This window comes from Euprymna scolopes, chromosome 37 (assembly GCF_053919585.1).
Source record: "Euprymna scolopes isolate OS-2025 chromosome 37, ASM5391958v1, whole genome shotgun sequence".
NCBI classification, from domain to species: domain Eukaryota; kingdom Metazoa; phylum Mollusca; class Cephalopoda; order Sepiida; family Sepiolidae; genus Euprymna; species Euprymna scolopes.
The window spans coordinates 49939432-49961026 of record NC_136518.1 but is presented as its reverse complement, the minus strand read 5'-3'; the positions used below and the strand labels follow the sequence as shown (position 1 = coordinate 49961026).

The following is a 21595-nucleotide window of genomic DNA, read 5'->3' as shown; positions in this document are numbered from 1 at the left end:
TCTTTTAATGTTCTTAGCTGTCTACAAAAATGTAAAAATGTGCTCTCCCTTCGCATGACGATAAAACCTTCATCAACATAGAGTGCAATAGAATAGCTTCGAATGCAGAAGGCAAACGTAATTGAAGAATCATGTTTGCAAATGTTCAAATCGATGACCATTGTTGTCCAGACAATAATGCTGCTAATTCGCAACAAGAGATCCACAAATGTCACAAAGAGGTCATTAGAAGTACATTTTTTGAGACACTCTTTATATAGACAAATAAAAAGGTGGAACTTCGGTTTTTCTAAATTACAAAAAAAAAAAAAAAAACAACGGAATTCCACTAAAAAGCATAGAATTCACATCTCTCCAGTCCTTACCTACAAAATTCTGAAACAAATCGGCATTATGGTAAATCCTTGATGCTTAATGTTCCCGCTAATATTTGTATCCCGATGTAGTAGTTGAATGCATAACGGTGATTACGTTTAATTATCACTGGAGCATAAAATTGCTTTAAGTATCACATCGTAATGTAAAAGCAGTGAGCGGAAACCACATAATTATATTGTTGCTAACTAACAGCATCCACTTACTGAAAGTATGACATTGCAGTCGCTGAAGTGATACGAGGATAATCATATTGTATCCCAGTCACGTGTCATTTAATATGGCTGAAAGTACATTATATGCAGGTGAATGATGCAAGGGTATCGATGCATTGTTATTTGCAATATTCCATTTATGAATTTATAAAGACTAAGCTGGCCTTACCCGGCCTTGCTCGGAAGTCTTTAATTTTATATCTACTCAGTTTTTTTTTTAAACAAATAAATACTTTAAATATATTTTTTTTCTTTTTTTTTTTTTTTTGTATTTTTAATTCTTAAATTCATAAATAATAAGTAGCTACAACACAGGTGGCAAATCAGCAAGCAGCCATTTTACTCACGAGCATATTTAGATTTACCAATATTAATCTACTAGCAGGGAGACCCGACGTTGCCCGAGAGTGAATGATGATCAATGAACGTTTTACATCTTTTCTCTTTTTAGATTGTTTTTTCCCCACCCCTCACTTGTTGAATGTCTATTTGTACATAAAACAAGTGAAGCATGCATGGTCCCCCGTGAGTGCACAGTAAACGAAGCATAAAAAAGTGACTAAGTTCAGCATTTCCCCACCCCTTTCAATAGCCCCAAATGTTCCCAGGGGGCATCAAATCCTGGTGAAAATGAACAAACGGTGCAATTTTAGGCCTTAACATTTTAAATTTGAGTTCAGCACCATGCAAAACTGCTAAATAGATATGCACAGAAAATTTTGGACAAATATGGTAAAATAGTCCCAAATATGGAGTGTTTTTCTTAGCTCTAAAAGAGCCCCTGGGGCACACCCAAGAGTTATCGCGAAGTATAGATAAACAAAATACAGAAGTCAGTTAGTTACAACTTTTCAGAAAGTTTTGTAAAAATCCAAGGCATCAATTTTTTTAATACGCACAAAAGTGTAAATTTTAGCCATTTTAACCTGAAAGACACCTCTATGGGGGGAAACCAGAGTTTTCTCAGAAAATCCGTTCTGTTACTTTTTTTTACTCATATTTTTATTTTATTATATTTTTTTTATTACATTTTCACTCCAAACAAGGCAAATTGCCACTTTGGTGTAGGGGGCTACTATCAGGGGCAACAACTACTGGGGTACTATGTAGGGATTTGGACAGCAAGATGTCGGTTCACGTTACACTTGAACTTCTGCACGTCAGTACTGTTGGGGAAGCAGGGACCTGGAATGGAATTCCAAAGTCTAGCGGTTCTGGGGAAGAAACTATTGGAGTAGAAAGATCTTTTACATCTAGGGATCGCTACAGTGTGGGGGTGGGATGTTTAATATTTGTGCAAAATTTCCAAAAATTCCAAGGCGCAGTTATTGAGAAAAGTGCAGACAGACGAACAAACAAGGGTGAATTTACAGATCCACCCTCCTTTTGTCGGGGGTGGGGGGAAGGGGGACCAAAAATGATCAATCCTTTCTATCATATAATAAAAAAGAAAAAAAAATCGATTTGATTTGGAAACAGTAAATAGGGCACACCCTGGAGTGACTGTTGTAAGTGAGAACTTAAGCAAGGGATACTCCTTAGACAAGTAAAAAGATGCAGTGACAAGGATGATTACAGACCCTCTCCATTTCTTGAATTGGCCTTGTGCCTAATTGTTTATTTTTTGACTAATATTCGTAATGTTTACATTTACAGGAAATAAATGAAAAAAATCTCAAAGAATTTTTCACATTCCCATCTTTTTATTGCCATTAATTGATTGCCTGCTCTTGTTGGTGACTCATCGCAGTGAACCCGAGAGGAAGCTTCATATGCCTCCCCCGCAGTGATTTAATCCACAATGCGTTGTAATCTACACTGCACTGTACAGAACCTACTGTTGGTTTTATAAAATTATTTTTTCCGATATAATGACTTGAAGTAAAGTTTAAAATGAAAAAGTCAAGTATCATGGTTCAATTGTGCTCTAAACAGAAACATCCATTTCGAACACGTCTCCGTCATATCAAGGAACTTCCATTGATTATAAATGCAGGGCCTTTCAGCTTGTGTGGTAATAAAACTTCTCAAATGGACTTGTGATGGCTGTGCAATGTGTTAACTTTCATCAAAATTGGCTGTTCTTTCTTTCATCATATTATTTCAATTACCGATACTTATTAAGACATTCCGAAACAAAACCTATCTAAGTACACTGCCAGGCACATAAAATAAATTTGTGTGAAATTTCATGAAAAAAGGACCAGCCGTTTTGGAGTCCATAGGGAATTAATTCACACACACACACACACACAAATTTCCGTTTATATATTAGTAGATAGATATAAAATATCTGTCAGTCTGTCGGTTCAACTTTTCTCAAAAACTACTGGACTGATCTAACTGAAATTTTGTATGTACCTTTGTTATGATAAGGTGCAACGAACCAATCATTATGATACTTGTTTGATGCACAGTTAAGGATTAATCGGGATTAGTGTTTAATGCAAAAATGAGTACAAATTTAGCCATATTCAATCATCAATTTGGCATAAAGCATTCATTCTAAGTTCCTATTTACTTTGCTCCCTACGAGGGCAGAGTTAGACACCAGAGTCGTTTTTTAGTGTGGAGAAAGGAACAACAAATAAAAAATTTTCTCAGTTGTAAAGTATTTCTCCTCCACTAACTGAGAACAAAAAATTGAAGGGTAGTATCAGAACAGATATTACACTTTGATCTTGGCTCAAAAGCCAAGAAAAGAAGTTAAGAACATTCATTCTAAGGTACCCGGGGGGGGGGGCGGAAGTCTAGTTATAATTATTATCATTAATATCAATTTTTTTAATGTGATGAAACCTCTTTTTGGATTTTAGATAAATTTTGTATACTGTAAATATGTATATTTACGAAATGAACAGAAACAATTGTTTGTAATAATTTTTTTTCAATGGTTGGTTGGTTGTTTTTGTTTTACGGCATATCAACCTTTTTTAGGTTATTTAATACCGAATCCAGTGATTTTGATAGTTCTTAATAGAATATATTTGTTTTTTTTTTTCAAGTCAGTTTCTATTTAACCTATAGTTGAAACCCTAACAGCTACTACCACTCTGGGTCAGAGTGGACCTGAGAGCAATGTCAATTAAAGGGTGGCTCCAAACTCCCCAAAGCCCACAAGCTGGGGGCCTCACCATTGGATATAGTTTAAGGTCATATCCAGGACCCTTTTTTATTTTTAATGAACTAGAATAATATTATGTATATAAATTTAGATATGTGTATATGTTTATATATATATTTTTTTAATTGAAGGTCATGTTTAATTTCAGAAGAGTTTCCGACTGGTAGCTAATCTGCACAAGTCCTGCAGATGAAAACAGAGTTCGGTGGGTAGTTGATCTGTACAAGTCTTGAACCTTAAAATTTGGCAGACAAAGAGCAAAGATCTTTCTGATGTGGACACAAAAAATTATATGTGGGAATTCTCAAAGATCCGATATTTTTATGGAGCAATTCCAGTTTGTGATTAGTTACCAGCAGAACATGGTTCCATTTGATTGGTCAGTGGAACCTTCCAATTTTCTTCAATCATACCCTCATTATATAAAAAAAATATTGCAACAATTTGTATGTACAGGATTCACTCTTAAACTAATTAACCGATCATTATGAGTTTTGGAACACACATACTAGGTGTCAGGGTTTATAATGTAGGCTATATTTAGCTTTATTTAGTTTTATGAAAAGGAGTTTGGCAAACTTTCACAAAAAAAAAAAAAAAAAAAAAATCACTCGCCCATCTACCACTGCTATCAACAGTTTTCCTCACTCTCTATCTGTGCCTAAATCTAAATACAGAATCCACGAACAACGTTTTTTTCCCTATAATTTCCCGCCCGTGAAACACTGTTCCACTTCCCGGACGACTATAGTATGGTAGTGTTCAAGTATAATGTTAACAAGTTCTTGTTGAACCGTCCCCTTAAATAATCAAATTCTATCCAACTTAAACCATTAACGATTACTACACTGTCACATTACATTGATTAATCCTTATCCCTGAGTGGACTTTGGGCCTTGATAAGTGGTGACTCCCTTGTTAAAATAATAAATAAATAAAAAAAAGATTCGCTCTTTTTAAAAAGTTAAAGATATTATTACGGTTTTCTTTTTCAAAAGGTCTTTGAGATTTTTGGCCTTTTAAAAGGGTTTATGAATGTATGTGAGGTCATAACAGTCCAATAAGGAATGTGTTACTGTATATGGCTCGTGACATGTTATATATTCGGGAGGTTCTTCATTTTTTAATACAAAAGAGTGAGTTATCTGTGTCCTATCCCAAAACATGATAGAACTACTTTCCGTTAATTTTAGGGTCTGACGGTCGTCTTTTAAGTATAGGTTTAATTTTAAAGGCAAAAAGGAAAGAAAGAGTCAGGAAGTAAAAAGAGGAAAGAAAAAATGTAAAGAAACGAAAGGAGAAAAAAAAGATCAGGAAAGTTGAATAAGAGTGAACGATGGAGATTTAATTTCAAGCATACCATTAAAAAAAAAAAAAAACTGATGAAAATAATCAAAGACGAACAAAATCTAAAATTTCTAAAAATTAAAAAAAAAAGGGAAATAAAACAAAAACAAATACAAAACTAAAACAATAAAGAAATAAATTAAATCTAAAGGAAATTAATATATAAAAAAGAATGAATAATGGATTTGAAAAACAGACAAAAAATGTCATTTTCGTATGTTTTCTTCTCATTTATTGTTCATCCCCCTTTTTTTTTTGAAAATTGTATTTAACTAATTCCTTTTAAATCGTGTTCATTTATTTTTTTAAATTTTATTTTAATTCTGGAGTTTTATTTTTTTGTTTTTCTTTTAGTTTTTCCTATTTATTATTCTTCTATTTCCCTTTCTATTATTAAGGATTTTTTTTTTTTAAACTTTTTCAAACGTAAAGATTTTGTCATTTTTCTTCTTTCAGAAGAATTTTTTTTTGTTAAATTTCTTTAATTTTGGGTTTGAAAGAAAAGGAAAACAGCATCTTTTTCTTTGAAAGAAATAGAAAATAAAAGTTTTTCTATTTCCTTGCATTTTTTTTTTTTTTTTAAGGAAAAACGCTTCCCCTACCCCATTTTAATTTTCTTCTTTATAACTTCTTAATTTTTGTTAAATTTCAGTTTAGAAAAAAAAAAATTTTTTTTAAATTAAAAAAAAATAGGAACACAAGTTTTTAATACTGCGGTTCTTGACGGAAAGAAATAAAAATGCAGCTCTGACTCAACTAAAAAAATTGGATAAGATTGAGATAGAAATAAAAGTTTTCTTTAAAACTTTTGAATTAAAGTAATAAAAAAAAAAAGAAAATCTTTGCTAACACCCGGAGTCGGTAAAACTTCCTTTAATTGGCAATTATATAAACGGCGGGAATAGGAATGGATTGTGGAACAGCATGATAGCTGATAAAAATAGAGGGAATAATGACAGGATAAAAGAAAAGCCAACTTTAATAGTTGCCCTTTCGGAAAAAGGAACCAGAAAAATCAACAGTTGCCAATGTTAATGCACATTGTTTACTATTTCAGGAAAAAAAGAATTTTCACAAGAGAAACTCATTTTATTATTTCGATGGCAGATAATGCAATCTAAATAAAAATTTCTCACTGAATAATCAAAACAGTTAATCATCTAACATATAAAGTAAAGCCAACCAAAGCACTTACTTGTACCTCAAATGGCTATCACTCTGGTCAGATTAAGCTGTCTTTATCCAGAGCATGTGCACATCTGACCTTTGCAGTCCACTTTTACCAGTCCTGAGCTAGGTCACACGATATAGCTAGTCATTCTTAAATTCATTGTTGCAAAACAACTAATAATGGACCTTATAGTACTGCTAGGTCACCTCTGATTGTCACTGCCCAGGTTTTCAGCTGCCCATCAGCATATTTGCAAGTAGAGAAGGCCTTGTGGATGAGCTCTTGCTCTGGGTGATAATCTACATACCCAAGCTATCTTAGACAACGCTGAAGAAGGACAGTGGCAAGGGTTGGCGATTCAGTTGTTGATGGAAATATTGAGCTGGTATTTGATCAATATAGCAGAAGCCAAGGTAGCCATATGTAAACATTAATTAGTATTTCTCATACAAGATTAATATTTAATTCTGTTTCAATTATTCATAGTAAACGTCGGGTCATGTTCTTAAAAAAGAAAAAAATTGTATATCCAATTAATTCTATGAAAAACGTGTAATTATTTTGTATTATTTGGATTCTTTGAGTTACTGTTCTCATCTTGAGTGTTATTTTTACAATGTTTCATGAGGGAAAAGAGAGCACCAATATATATATATACTACTTAATTTACTCACATAAAATTAATATACAAAAGTATAGATTTATGCGTAAACTTTAAGTATTTACTTCAAAAGTGCTCAATACGTAGGTAGAGCGAGTTAGTAATTTATAAAATATATATGGCGATTAAGCTACACTGAATATTCCGCATAAGCCTGAAGAGTCTTAGAGTGGATGAAACGCGGAATATTTCGCATAAGCCTGAAGAGTCTTAGAGTGGATGAAACGCGGAATATTCAGTGTAGCTTATATATATATATATATATATATATATATATATATATATATATATGAGAGAGAGAGAGAGAGAGAGAGAGAGAGAAAGAGACATTAGCATAGCAGATTTTTAATATGTACATATGTAAATATACAATAAATTAACATACTCTATATATAATATGAAAAAAAAAAAAATTAAATTAAAAAAAAAAAAAAAAGAGAAAATCCGCCCAGCTAATTCATAATAAGCCACCACATTACCATGATAAAAATATGTATATGTATAATTAGGAAAAAAAAATTCTACAACATGCCTGAGGATGATAGAGCTATCTCTGTCGAAAGTGCTTGCTATGAATCCAACTTATACACATTTGAAAAAAAAAAAAACACAAAGAAAATTATTCGGAGATTGGAGAAGATGAAAAGGAAGATAATAAAACAAGAATTCCGTGCTCTTCAATAAAATTGTTTTGAATGAAGAGATGCTGCCTACACAATATATTACAAGTGACAGCATGGTCCTGAACACATTCGTCCACGCAATCCCGAACAATACCACTGAATCAACACGCCACGCCACTGAACAATATCGTTGAATCGACATGTCACATTCTCGAGCAATACCGTCGACTGACATGCCACCAAACAATATTGCTGAATCAACACACCACCGAATAATATCGTTGTATCAACACACATATTACTGAGCAACACCACCAACTGACACAACACTGAACAATCTCGTTGAATAACATGCCACCGAACAATATCCTCGAATCGATATTCTGCCTACACAATATATTACAAGTGACGGCATGGTCCTGAACACATTCGTCCACGCAATCCCGAACAATATCACTGAATCAACACGCCACGCCACTGAATAATATCGTTGTATCAACACACATATTACTGAGCAACACACATATTACTGAGCAACACCACCAACTGACACAACACTGAACAATCTCGTTGAATAACATGCCACCGAACAATATCCTCGAATCGATATTCTGCCTACACAATATATTACAAGTGACAGCATGGTCCTGAACAAATTCGTCCACGCAATCCCGAACAATACCACTGAATCAACACGCCACGCCACTGAACAATATCGTTGAATCGACATGTCACATTCTCGAGCAATACCGTCGACTGACATGCCACCAAACAATATTGCTGAATCAACACACCACCGAATAATATCGTTGTATCAACACACATATTACTGAGCAACACACATATTACTGAGCAACACCACCAACTGACACAACACTGAACAATCTCGTTGAATAACATGCCACCGAACAATATCCTCGAATCGATATTCTGCCTACACAATATATTACAAGTGACGGCATGGTCCTGAACAAATTCGTCCACGCAATCCCGAACAATACCACTGAATTAACACGCCACGCCACTGAACAATATTGTTGAATCAACAGGTCACATTCTCGAGCAATACCGTCGACTGACATGCCACCAAACAATATCGCTGAATCAACACACCACCGAATAATATCGTTGTATCAACACACATATTACTGAACAACACCACCAACTGACACAACACTGAACAATCTCATTGAATAACACGCCACCGAACAATATCCTCGAATCGATATGCCACCGAACAATATCGTCAGATTGACACGCCACAATATGAAATGCAGTAACGTGAGACATGTTTTCAGAGCAATATTTTTCAACCGACACAGAATGACTTATCGACTGACAGTGGTTTCAGCTAGACGGGTGTTTTTCGTGAAAGATTGGCGAGGGGGGATCAGAGATTGAAGCTCGGACGAGCACTTGCCATGGAAATAACGATAAAACAAAGATAGGCTCGCAACGTCTCTTCCGTGGGAGAGAGGTTGCAGGGAAGAGAAAAGGACATACTCCACTAAGCCACAAAGTCTATTTTGTACTCTGTCAAGGCAGGATAGGCTATTTTTAGCAGCTCCAGCCCAGATGTGGCAGCAGTATTCCATCCCTGGGCGTACTTGGCTTTTATACAGATAGAGAATTGCAGCAGTAGTGAGATAGCAACAAAATAAAAAAATAAGGATGTAAGGATCTAGCACTTTGGCATAAATCTGCTTTATATATATATATATATATATATATATATATATATAAAAGGCACTTTGTGTGTGCCAGTATATTCCCTATAGACTCTGAAATGGCTGGGCCGATTTTTTTTTTTTTTCAATTTCACAAATATACTTCAAGTTTCTGGGAGTGTCCTTAGATAGTTTTTGTATCAGAATACCTCCGAAAAGTATAAAAAATCACTAATCCAAAAGTCTGATTAAAGAAAGAACAGTCCGATTTTTACCAAAGTCAACTTTTAACTGATTTTTGCATTTTAAATTTTAATTCAAGCCATCATATAAAAATAATTTTATAAAATAAAGAGTAGATTCTCTACAGTGCAATGTAGACTACAATGTATTTTGGATTGTCACTGCAGGAGGGCATGTGAAGCTTCTTCCTGATGTACCGCGATTGGTCCCTGACTAGAGTAGCCAATTAATCTATTTAATTGAAAAAAAATGTTGATTTCACTGATTTTGATGACAATAAAAGTATTGATAGTGTGGGACATTCACTGATAATCGTTCTATCCCGGGTAACGTCGAGTCTCCCTGTTAAATAAAAAAAGAGCCTAAGTGTAGATTTGGAATCAGCAGCTTTGATCTGATGCCCGTATTGATGCCAGCAGGGCATAAAAGGCAACCATTGCGGAATCTACACGCATTGAAGAATGTAAGAGGAAAAAAAAGAAAGAGCAGTCAGCATCTTTGCTATAGAATCGTTCCACTTATGGGAGATACTTCAGAGGTTGGATTGATGAACCGTCTCTGGACACGCAGAACAATTGCATGATCACAGTCATCTTCACAAGCGATGGGCAAATATCATCACCATAAAAAAAAAAAAAATGGAGAGCTTATAGCCACCGTAGGTGTTAGCGATTCGGATAAAAAAAAAAGTGTAAATTCCACTAAAAAGCAGAAAAATCAAAACTTTTGTAATCTATATTTTCATTTGAACACAAATTCAAACTCTCAAGCTGTTTGTGTGTGCAAAATTTGCTGTCTTAATTCGGTTCTATTCTGATTTTGAGAAGTTGATTTTCATGTACATGTTACAAGAATAAGTCCCCTGTTCTTGTAAGTAAAAATGAGGTAGGAGACCGAGAATTCGAACCTGGGAAGCTAAGTTTGGAATTAAGATTCATGAGAATTCCGATTGTTAGTTTTAAAATAAATAGCAGATATGTTTGTCTGAAAAGGAATTCGATTGTTTAGAAATGTTATTATGAAAAAGGAATTCGATGATTCAATTCTGTTTATGGGAATTGAATTGAAACAAAGTCAGTTAGAAAAACGAACAATAGCAAATTTAAACATATTGAAAAATAGGTTAGTCGAAAAATTGGTTAGAAAAATATATGTGTAAACAGTGCACATGAGTTCAGGACCACGCGAGCCGAGCACATGCTCGGACATGAAAGAATGAGACACGTGAAGCATGTCCAGGCCATGGGATCGATCATGCGATGACATCATGGCTGGGAGATAAGTTCTCAACATAGTTAGCTAGTTTTAGTGAGACAAGGAGACAGGGTCAGACAGGAGAGTCGAGTCCGGATTGAATCCCCCTTTGGAAGCGAAGGGTTAGAAGTTGAAATCATGTAGTAACTTTGAATTCCTTGAAGTGAAATCATTGACTGGTCGAATAAATAAAGGAACATCATTATTTTGTAACTGCCTCTTGTGTTGTGTCATTCTCAACAAACAAAGGTATTGTGAGTCATTTATATGAACTTTGTGTCCACTTATCATAATAATGAATTTTGTGTATAAACCCCATCCTTAAGAAATGTGTCTCCCTCTCTATCAAGAAGTAATGAATGCCCCATCTTGTGATAAAAGACTGATAACTGATCCATCTCCTAATATATGTATTAAGAAGAAATTTGCTATAAGATTCACAGACAGTAAAACGTATAAATGTCTCTCTCTTCTATCTCTCTCTCATCCAATTGTATTACATGTCCCTGTCTCCCTTTAAAATGTACCCTGTCTCTCTCTATAATATGAACATTCAACTATATAATATTCCTCCCCCTAAAAAGACTCCACGGCTATACAGCATACACATCTAGCAACACTGAAACAGCTATTTGTCAATATACATATGAGAATAGTGCTCATCAGATTAATTTGTTCATTTTGAACCTTGCTTGGGTAAATCTTTGATAAAAACAAAAAAAAACTTTATCAAAAATTGTAAAATGGAAAAACTTCTCTGGAATTTACTGTACAAATGTCCTTGGAATCCATTTTTTGTAAAACTGATCCAAAATGCAGATAGACTTCTTGCTTGCATATCAATCCGAACGAGAATACAAACTTACCTAGAAAACAAAAGAGAAAAGAAAGGATTAATTATTGTTGTAAAATACATATGTTAGATATTTGCAGGGGCAACGATTATTAAGACAAGATAAGAGGAATTCATGTAAGTAAAACCAAGAGAACACAAGAAATGGATACCCGGTGTTGCCCGGGTGTTTGGAGTTGTGTGTGTTTTTGGGTAAATGAAAACAAAAATCGCTGGCCGGATGTTTGTTTAAAAAAAAAAAAAAAACGAAGCCTTGATGCGCAGTTGGAAAATAATAAAAAAAAACGTGCGACGTTTAACAGCAGGTGCCCGTTTTTGATGACTTAATGATGTCAACTTTGAGTGTGGGACAGTGATTTATTTACCGCGAGTCTGTTCGCTTCTTTTTTTTATACGAAAAAGCTTAATGCACATGCGGCAATTGAAAAATCTTGAATATTTATCTTTTGAAAGTCGGGCAAATTAAATAGACAGACGAACCCGGTTGTTAACTCGTAGATATTATCATTTAGGCGTGATATAAATGTTTTAAGAAGTGAGTCGACCGATCGCTTCTCGGAAAAAAGCCTTTCTTGGACATACACAAAAAGCGAACATACATACACACATTTTCTGCTTTTATATATATATTTATTTTATTTTTATATTTATTTCATTTTTATATTATATTTATATTTATTTCATTTTTATATTATATTTATATTTATTTTTATTTTATCGTCGACTGAGAAGAAAATCAATATTCTTAACTTCTTTACTTGAGAGGTAAACGAGAACTTTACTAGCATATTTGAACATCTATGTTTCCCATATGTGTTAGACCCTCCCGGAAGTGCGTGTGTGGTGGTGGTGGTGGGGGCAGGAAGCCTTGATCCGTGAGAACTTTGACCAAAGTAAAATGAAACAAGGGAAACCATTCTAAATGACTATTGCCTTAATTGAGCTGAACGCGAAAAGATGACAAAATATCAGTGTAGCACTATATCTTATATTTAGTCATGGTTTAAGTATGATATGGAGTAAGACGTATATTTTTGTCTCTCCGTAAATGAGAGTAGGGGGCGCACCCCCACCCCCAGCACTAGTTACGGGTAGTTAGTTTTAAGGAGCCAATTGTGTTAAGTTAATTGTATGAGCTGTATGTTAATATTGTAATATATATTTTTGCATAAATTTTATAAAATAGTTAAGATCTTATATATTATGATTGTGTTGTGCATTGTTTGTGCCTGTATTGAATGTCTGCCTTAAGTCAAACGAAGTGAAGAGTCCAACCATGTCGAACCCTCAAGGAACAAGACGTCTTCCTGGGAGAAGAAAGAGCCAGTTAAACTCAATATATCAGGTATGCTGTTCTCTTCACCTAGACAAAAAAAAAGTCTAATCGACAGATCTTCATACGCGGACCGTTTTTAGGACATTTAATGTAACATGTGGGTCGGTCACACACCAATGACCAACTTATAGGTGTACATCAGGACCTCAAGAAGGAGTTAAAAAAGACAAGGTCTCTAACTGAAAGAAATAAACATTATACCAATTGTGGTAGAAACAACAAGCTTGATGAAAAAAAGTCCTTAAAAATACTTGGACAATCCCTGGAAGACCAAGGTTATAACAAATAGCAGGAATAAAATGAGTAACGTCTATTCTTGAAAGATGCTTCGGATATTAATTCAAAGCATAATGAACTTAAATCCTAGCTCCAGGATGAAGGCCCTTGATCTCTTAAAATTAACTGGAGTATTATTTATCAGTCTGCATTTACTGCTAGAGGTGCCTCAGGCAATTAGCGCTAAATAAACCCATTCTCAAAGAGAGATGATAAAGCCTGAGAAAGCAGACATTGATAACCCAGTCTACTCTCCTATTTGTATGCGGCATAATCAGGTTGACGCACCGGTTCCTGTCGGATTACCGAAGTTAAGCAACATTGAGTCTGGTTATTACTAAAATGGATGACCAATTCGGGAATTCCAGGCGCTGTATGTAGGAGAATGTCGACACCTGCCTGCAAGAGTTGCAAAAACTTAACATCATCATCATCATCTCCCCTAACGGGGATATACATGCGACTGGGGACCACTTGTGAATTTCATACTCCCATGGAACTTCCTCTTTTGGAGGAAGCCAGTTAAACCTGAATAGGGTTAGTGCTGACCGACACTCTCCTATTTAACCCATATTTTGGATGGTGGTAACGAATCAGACCGATAATATATACTAGTTAAGGATCTGTTCTCAATTAGTCTGACAGAGACTGAACCAACACGATGGCTTTTTATCCGTTAGGCTGTGGCATTAGTCTTGGTTAAAAATTAAACAGAACCCTACCTCGATCCAACAAAGGTCACCGTCAGACGAATTGTCGAGTCTGCTCAGTGGAGACGCAGTATTATCGACTGGGAGATGGCATGAACCCCAAGTGCCTAAACATTTACTTCCACTACGGTCGTTACTAGAGAAAAATATTCTTGGGGAGGTTGGGGGGGGAGAAGAAAACGAGAGTTGGGGAGGGGATGCTAGATTGGTATGCACCTCTTCAGTGCAGGCCAAAATTGCACACTTAGCTTCCTGCATTTACTTTCGTAGGCACCGCCTAAAAGAATTCCATGCCACTGGAAAACTAGTTTAAAAATAAAGAATTCAGGGAGAGGTGAGGGGGGAGAAGGAGGGAGAAAAGAAAATAGAATAAAATAAAATGTTAACGGCATTTTCCATCAAATCCAGATGATGGATATACCTTCAAAAGAAAAAAAAAATGATAAAGATGAAAAGAAATAATTCTATTAAATACAAGGGCCCAGTATTTGCCTCCATCATCTCCAGAGATAGTGGACATCTTCTAACAGACTGCCTGAATGATGTGTTTATAGTGAAGCACGGGTTGCTCAATCCTCAACTACATTTTTTGCCTTAAGTAGCAGATGATTCTCGGCAATGTTTGGATAAGCAGAGAAGGACTGGTCTTATATCAGTGTTTTCCTTCTGCTAGAATAGTTGCTCTAGTAAGGCTTGATAGTCTAGTCTACAATTTAATCCATATCTCGGAGGTGGAGAAATAGTGTCATACCCTTTCCCAAGAGTATTATTGAAGAAAGTGACTTTACAATAATTGATTACAGAGATTCGAGGTCTGTGGCACAGTGGATAGAGACGTTGAATTTCTATGGTTACAGGTGAAAATTGTCTGAAGATAGCGGTTTCAATCCTACCCAAAGCCGCCCAGAGGCTTACTTGACCAAAACGTGGTGTGGCAACAACAGCTGTGAATAGCAGTAATTGCTGAGAATGCAGTTAGTAGATTCGGAGTTCCTATCCCGTCGCAGTTACCACCTGACGAAGGCCAAAGAAATAGTTGGCCGAAACGTGAAACAACAACTGAGAAGAATGAGGATGATAGACTGCAATACATAAATTCCAATTAAACTTTAGAACTTATCATGGAATTTGATCATGTCATACCAAGTTTATGTCACGTTTATGTTACGACACCTGCATCCTAATTTACAGAACCTGGTATTTCCAAAATGGTTACTCATCTAAATACTGACCAATCTTAATGTTGCTCAACTTTAACGATCCTACAAGAACAAGTGTTTTAATGTTATCTAGAGGTTAACCTGCAATCAGTTACTAGATAACCTTAGGGAAAAAGGCCATTTGAAACAACTGGGCTTTGTCGAAAATGTAGGTTTCTTTTATTTAGAAGAGCGAAGGAACCATAATACTTGACTTGTCCTTGAACTTCCACTCAAGCCAATAATTATTTTCTAATCGAGAGTTTAAAGGCTTCAAAATTACTTCTATGCTTCAAATAGTTATCATAGGTAAAACAAGTCAGCCATTTTTAATCTATTGTTAACATATTAAACAAACGGCAAATGTGTTTACTTTGTGACGCTTTAAAATTTGAAAATAATGGTTTTGAAAATAATGGTTTTGAAAATAATGGTTTGGAAAATAATGGTTTTGAAAATAATGGTTGAAGTTTGAAATTCAAGAACAAATAAATTTCTGGCTTAAAAGGCAAATGTCTAAGATTATTTTTTTCTTTATTATTGATTTTTGCTAAAGAATCAACATTTATCAAAGTCAGATCATACGGTATCACTGGACGAATACTTAACATAATCAAATGCTTTTTAAATGAGAGAAGAATCCAGGTTGTCCTAGACGGTCATATACTTAAACAATATGATAGAAATCCGGGTGTACCTCAGGGGTTTATCCTTGGACCTTTAATATTCTTAATATTCATAAATGACCTCCTTGATAAAATTGTTTCTGAGATAGGTATACTTGCTGATGACACCACACTCTTTAACAGGTACGAGAGGAAAACAAATGAACACCTATATAAGGAAATGGCAAAAACACTAGAGGAAGACCTCCAACCTGTAGTGGAATGGGGACAAAAATGGATGGTCACATTCAATGCTGCCAAGACTAAGCTCATCTCCTTCAATAATTACAAGAAACCTTCTCAACCACTAATAGCTATGGGTAAAGATACATGACCTGAACGTACTTCTTTCAAACTTCTCGGCCTAACGTTCACAGGGAACATGAGTTGGAACAGGTACATTGAGAGCATTGCCACGGCCATTCTGAGGAAGGTCGGCTCTCTTTACCGTGCTAGAAAGTTACTTATGCTGGAAAGTATGTTGTACCTCTACAAGGCCACCATTCGCCCATGTATGGAGTATTGTTGTCATATTTGGGCTGATGCACCTGCTACTAGTCTCTCGCTCTTGGACAGGGTTCAAAAGAGAGTTGCCAACCTGATAGGTCCTAAACTGTCATCCAAGCTTCAACCACTGTCCCATCGACGAAATGTTGCATTCCTCTGCCTGTTTTACAAGTATTTTAATAGTGGATGCACTGACAAACTACAAGCCCTTATACCCACTCGATGTAAATACCCCTGATAAACTCGACAAGCAGCCAAGTCCCATCCCTGCACAGTAGAGATCCCTAGATGTAAGAAGGCCTTCTACTCTAATAGTTGTTTCCCCAGAACTGCTAGACTCTGGACTCCCTTCCGGGTTCATGTTTTCCCAACTGTACTAACATGCAGAAGTTCAAGTGAAATGTGAACAGACATCTTGCTGCTCGACTCCCTATATAGTATCCCTGCAATTATTGTCCCCGGTAGTAGCCCTCTACATCAAAGTGGAACTGTGCCTTGTGCAGGGTGAAAATGAAATTTAAAAAAAAAAAAAAAATTGATATAAGGTCTTCAGTATTATTTAAGTTAGTTTCTAAGTCCCAATCTGAGAATTTCTCTTTTTTTTTTTTTTTTTTTTCTTTGTGAGGAGGAATTAAATCTATATGTCTATAAAAGTGAAAGTGTCTGTCTGTCTGTCTGTGTACATTTCCCTACACAATATCTCTGTCAATTTTCAGTTTACAGACTCGAAATTTGATATATAGGGTATTGAGATTTGGGAAAATCTTTGTAATCAGTTTTTGGCCAGATATATGGCTGTTAAGGGGTCAAAGTTCAATGATTTGACCTTTGAGAACTCTACCAAACTCTTCGGCCAATATTGGGCTTAAACACTTGAAATTTTAGATATAGGTTCCTTGGGCATGGATCTAACTTAATAACTTGATTTGAGCCCAAAACAATAATGTTAAGGGGTCATAATAGGGGTCAAAGTTAAAAAAAAATTGACCTCTGCGGTCTCTACCAAATTACTCAGACAATTTCTGGTCTAAACATTTGAAATTTTACATAAAGGTTATTCAGAGATAGGGCAAGCTTTTTAATCAGTTTGGGTCGAAAATTTGAGCTACAAATATATAAATCTATGTATGTATGTTTGCATATCTGCCTAAAACTTTCGATAGAGGCGACAGATTTTCACAAGATCAGTATCGTTTTGAAGCTCAACCGTTCAGACGACAAATACCGAAAAATTGGCTAAAAACATTAATTTCTTCACCCTCAACTGGGCACTTTTCTACAGGGAGGGGTCGCTTTTTTCACTGATATTTTCAAAAGTCATCCCCTCTTTTCGATTGTCTAGCCTTAATTTAAACCTATGTCACTTCCGGTTTGGCGGTAGTCGTAACAGCAAAGACGTCACATTTTTATTCACGTTCTTTTCCTCTTTCGCAGCACAGGTTTGAGCCTGCCTTCCTACTACCACGTTTTTTTTTTTTTTTTGCTTAACATACACCTCCAAACACCCGGGCAACGCCGGGCACGCATGCTAGTTATTATTAATAGCAGTATTAGTAGCAGTTTCTTTTACAGCCCAAAAGATTCTTAGGTCTCGGTCTTATAGTATTAAGTAGGATGAACAGACTGAACTCTACCTGTGATAGGATGCTAAACTGTTGCCAGTTATTCTTCCCAACTATGCTAGCACTCATTCATACATCTGGGTTCAGGGTTTGCTTACAGCATCTAGTATTCTCAAATTGTCACAAATATTGTTTTATATACTAACTAGCCTGGGTGCCCGGCGTTGCCCAGGTGTTTGGAGGTGTGTGTTGAGAAAAAAAAAGTGGTAGTAGGCAGGCAGGCTCGAACCCGTGCCGCGAAGGCGGAAAAGAAAGTGAAAGAAAATCTGACGTCTTAGCCGATATCTCCATCAGGCAACCAGAGGTCAAAAGCGTTCAAATTAACCCAAATCAATCCAACGGTGATGATGACTTGCTAAAATGTCGGCGAAAAAAATTGACTCCTCCTTGCACAAAACGGCCGAGTTTAGGCTGAAGGAATTAATGTCTTTGGTCAATTTTTTGATATCTGTCGTCAAAGACATCGAGTTTCAAAATGATACTGTTCTTGTCAGGATCCATCGCCTCTGTCAAAAATTTTTGTGAGACATACATACATACATACATACATGAAACAGACAGGTGAGATTTATATTATAGATGATTTACTATTTATTAAGGCTTAAAGCCAATCGAGGATAAGGGTCAATGGATCGATAAATTGTCAGTTGAATGATGAATATTATGAGAGGATCAAAAATGATGAATTCAAGGAAGACAATTTAATTACTTATGAAGATGGTTTATGAAAAGTGATTTTTGACATTGGCAACCATGTTGCAGCCTGCAGGGAAGCGAAGTCATAGTAAGTTCTGGCCCAATGTTACTCAGTTGCCATTACTTTCAGGACCACTCCAACTTGGAGTTGTAGCATTTGTCATCTTCCATCTATAGAGGAAATGGAATTGATTAAAATTTAAAAAACTATACATTTGAACATTCACAGCAAACACTCGTCTGTCTATAACAAATGTTAAGTGTCAGAGAATATTCCTTACTCTCTATTTGTGCCTAAAACTGAATGAAAATTCCATGAAAAAGTTTATTTCCTACAACGGTCTGTCTGTGGAACCCAATACTGCAGGGCTGCTTCTCATCTGACTATAATATAGTCGTTTTTAAGCCTAATGTAAAAAGTTCCACCATAATTGATCATCATGGGGTGTTCTTATTGCATGCCCATCACTCATTAACCCTTATCCTTGAGTAGTCTTTGGGCGTTGATAAGCGGTGACCCCCTGACCCCGCTTCTGCTAGTAAAAAAAATAAATAAAGAACAAATTAATCCATCACGGTCTCTGAATAAAATGACTGCGCTAGGGCCGACATGCCGTAAGATCCAACAACCAAACTGCTGATAGAGTTCGTTAAAAAAACATTTTTTTTTTAAGAGTGAACATTTCTTCCTTGCCCATCGACACGTGTTTCTTGGAAAAAAAAAAAAAAAAAAAAAAAATGCTTTTGAAGTGGTGCCAACTGTTTTGGTAAGACAAGCAGAGATGCGAGATTGCCGCCAAAGTCTACCATCGTAGAGAAGCAGCAGTAGTTCTGGAGAGGATTTTACCGAGATCCAAAAATAATTCTTGGCATTTTGCATGAAACGGTGCCATCCGCACTTAGAACTCATCTGAATGGTGAAGGACAGGAAGAATGTGAAAGGATTGAAGAAACGAAAACAAATAAAGTTTACTCATTCCGTAGAACAAGCGCCAGTGCTATGGGGTTGCCCTCGCCCAATACATGATATATGCCCTGCTCCCACCACAACCGTAGCACTATGGTTAACCAATTTTTTTTTTAATTCTAGACAGACACAAAATATCTCTGACCGGCATCTTGTAGTACACAGTTGAAAACTTGTTTTACAGACACGTTATAAGTAGAGCTGAGAACCATAGGAATTGCACAGGTTTTTGTGAGCTGTATATTATACAATCAACCTCGGCATCAAATTTGGTTCTCAAGCATGTTATGAAGCTCTGGAGTATTGATATGGCTGATGATTGGGGACAAAATAGACATAACTTTTACTCCTCCCTTTTTTCTCTTCCCACCCTCCCTTTTTCTTCTTTGTCCAGCCCATTCTTCTCTCTGAACATAGCCACATACAACTCGATGGGCATAAGGAAAATAACTCTGAGAAAAAAAAAAATCAGCGTGACTTCTTTTTAGTTAGTGTCTTGAAAAGATATGTGTACATCTGGATAACATTAAATGATACAAATGATTATTTGACCCAGAAATAATAATTTTTTTCATTAAAATTTTAGATATTATACACCCAGAGCTTATGTATATTGTTGGGATGATCAATCAGAATCGGGAATTGGAAAAAAAAACAAAAAAAAAAACTTGACAAATTTGGGGGTATTGGAATCAAAAAAATTGGTGCCTATTTTCTGAGACCAAAACGATTCTTTTGTTTTTTTTTATTTGATTTTGTTTAAAGCAAAATCTTCCATTGTTGGTAATAATGATAATAAAGTAATAAATATTTATTGATTTTTTTGATTATTTTAAAATACCAGTAAAACTAAAATCAATAGATCATCCTCCACAAGTGTAATTTTACATTTACGAAAATATCTGCAGATTTAACATGCATTTTTTTTTTTTACAGAAATCGGGGAAAATAGCAACTCTATAGTTAAATATTTAGGGATTTATAAAGAATCGTAATCAGTAATCGTATTGGAATCAGGAAAAATATTGGCATCATCCCGTCACTAATATATATATATATATATATATATATATATATATATATGCATGCATGCTAGAGTCATTCACCCTAGGCGAGTTAAACTGGCTTCCTCCAAAGGAGGAAGTGTCAAGGGAATATGATATTCACAAGCAGTCAGAGAAGATGACAAGTTTATTTTACAGTTGAGATGTGCTGAGATCCTTCTACATAGAGCCCCTTGCATTCACAAATAGTCACCCATCTGGTACTCACCAGGCTCAACATTGCTTAAGTTTGGTAATCTAATGAGAACCAATGTATCGACGTGATTGCACTGTATTAATATAAGTGCTACATTGCAACTCAACTGATAATGCGTGATATCAGGGGTTTTATTTTTTGTGTATTGGCTGTTATCCTTTAATATCATTTTCAGAGTTTGATAATCTGCTCCAAATGGACATTTTTTTTTTTTGTCAATGTAGATTTTATTCTAGAAAACCTTTAATATCGATCATATTGAATATATTTATTTAAAGAAATAAGTTTATTTCAATTAGTCCCTATTTACTTGCCTGCATACGAAGGCAAAGTGTTTTTTTTTTCTTCATCAAGACTTAAATATTGCAGGACACCATCATTAGAAATGTGGAGGATAGCTAGGAAGATGTGTTGGAACATTCAAGCGATCTCTTGGAACTCATTCTTAAAAATGGATATCATGCGGCCAATGTCTCGCATGAATTCTAAAGTATCAGGACAGGGGGTGCCTAATGTTTCGATTGAGATAGGCTGAAAAAAAAAAAAAAAAAAAATGCAACATGATCTGTATTTGTCATTTTTTCCTGGCTTCAAACGAAAGCATAATTTGTCATCGTCCTACTACTATTACTACTAATACAACTACGTGTCCTTACATTGATTTAAAAAAGGAGACAAGCAAATAATGCTGTTGCTGTACCAGAGTCGTTGATGCTGGATTAGCAGTAGCAGTTATGTGCAAATGACTAGGCCAGTATGCTATGTGACGTCACAGTAGAGATAAAAAAAGGACACACGTGTTCAAAGAGGCAGTGTTTAGAGGA

At 35.6% G+C, this 21595-nt stretch overlaps 1 protein-coding gene and 1 pseudogene across 9 annotated transcripts in view; both read right to left on the bottom strand.

The window, feature by feature from the left end:
- LOC145261151 (uncharacterized) overlaps positions 1-21595 on the bottom strand; it is a 1211790-nt gene that overhangs the window by 46727 nt on the left and 1143468 nt on the right. The window lies entirely within an intron of this gene.
- On the bottom strand, positions 3143-3295 carry LOC145261403 (U2 spliceosomal RNA; annotated as a pseudogene).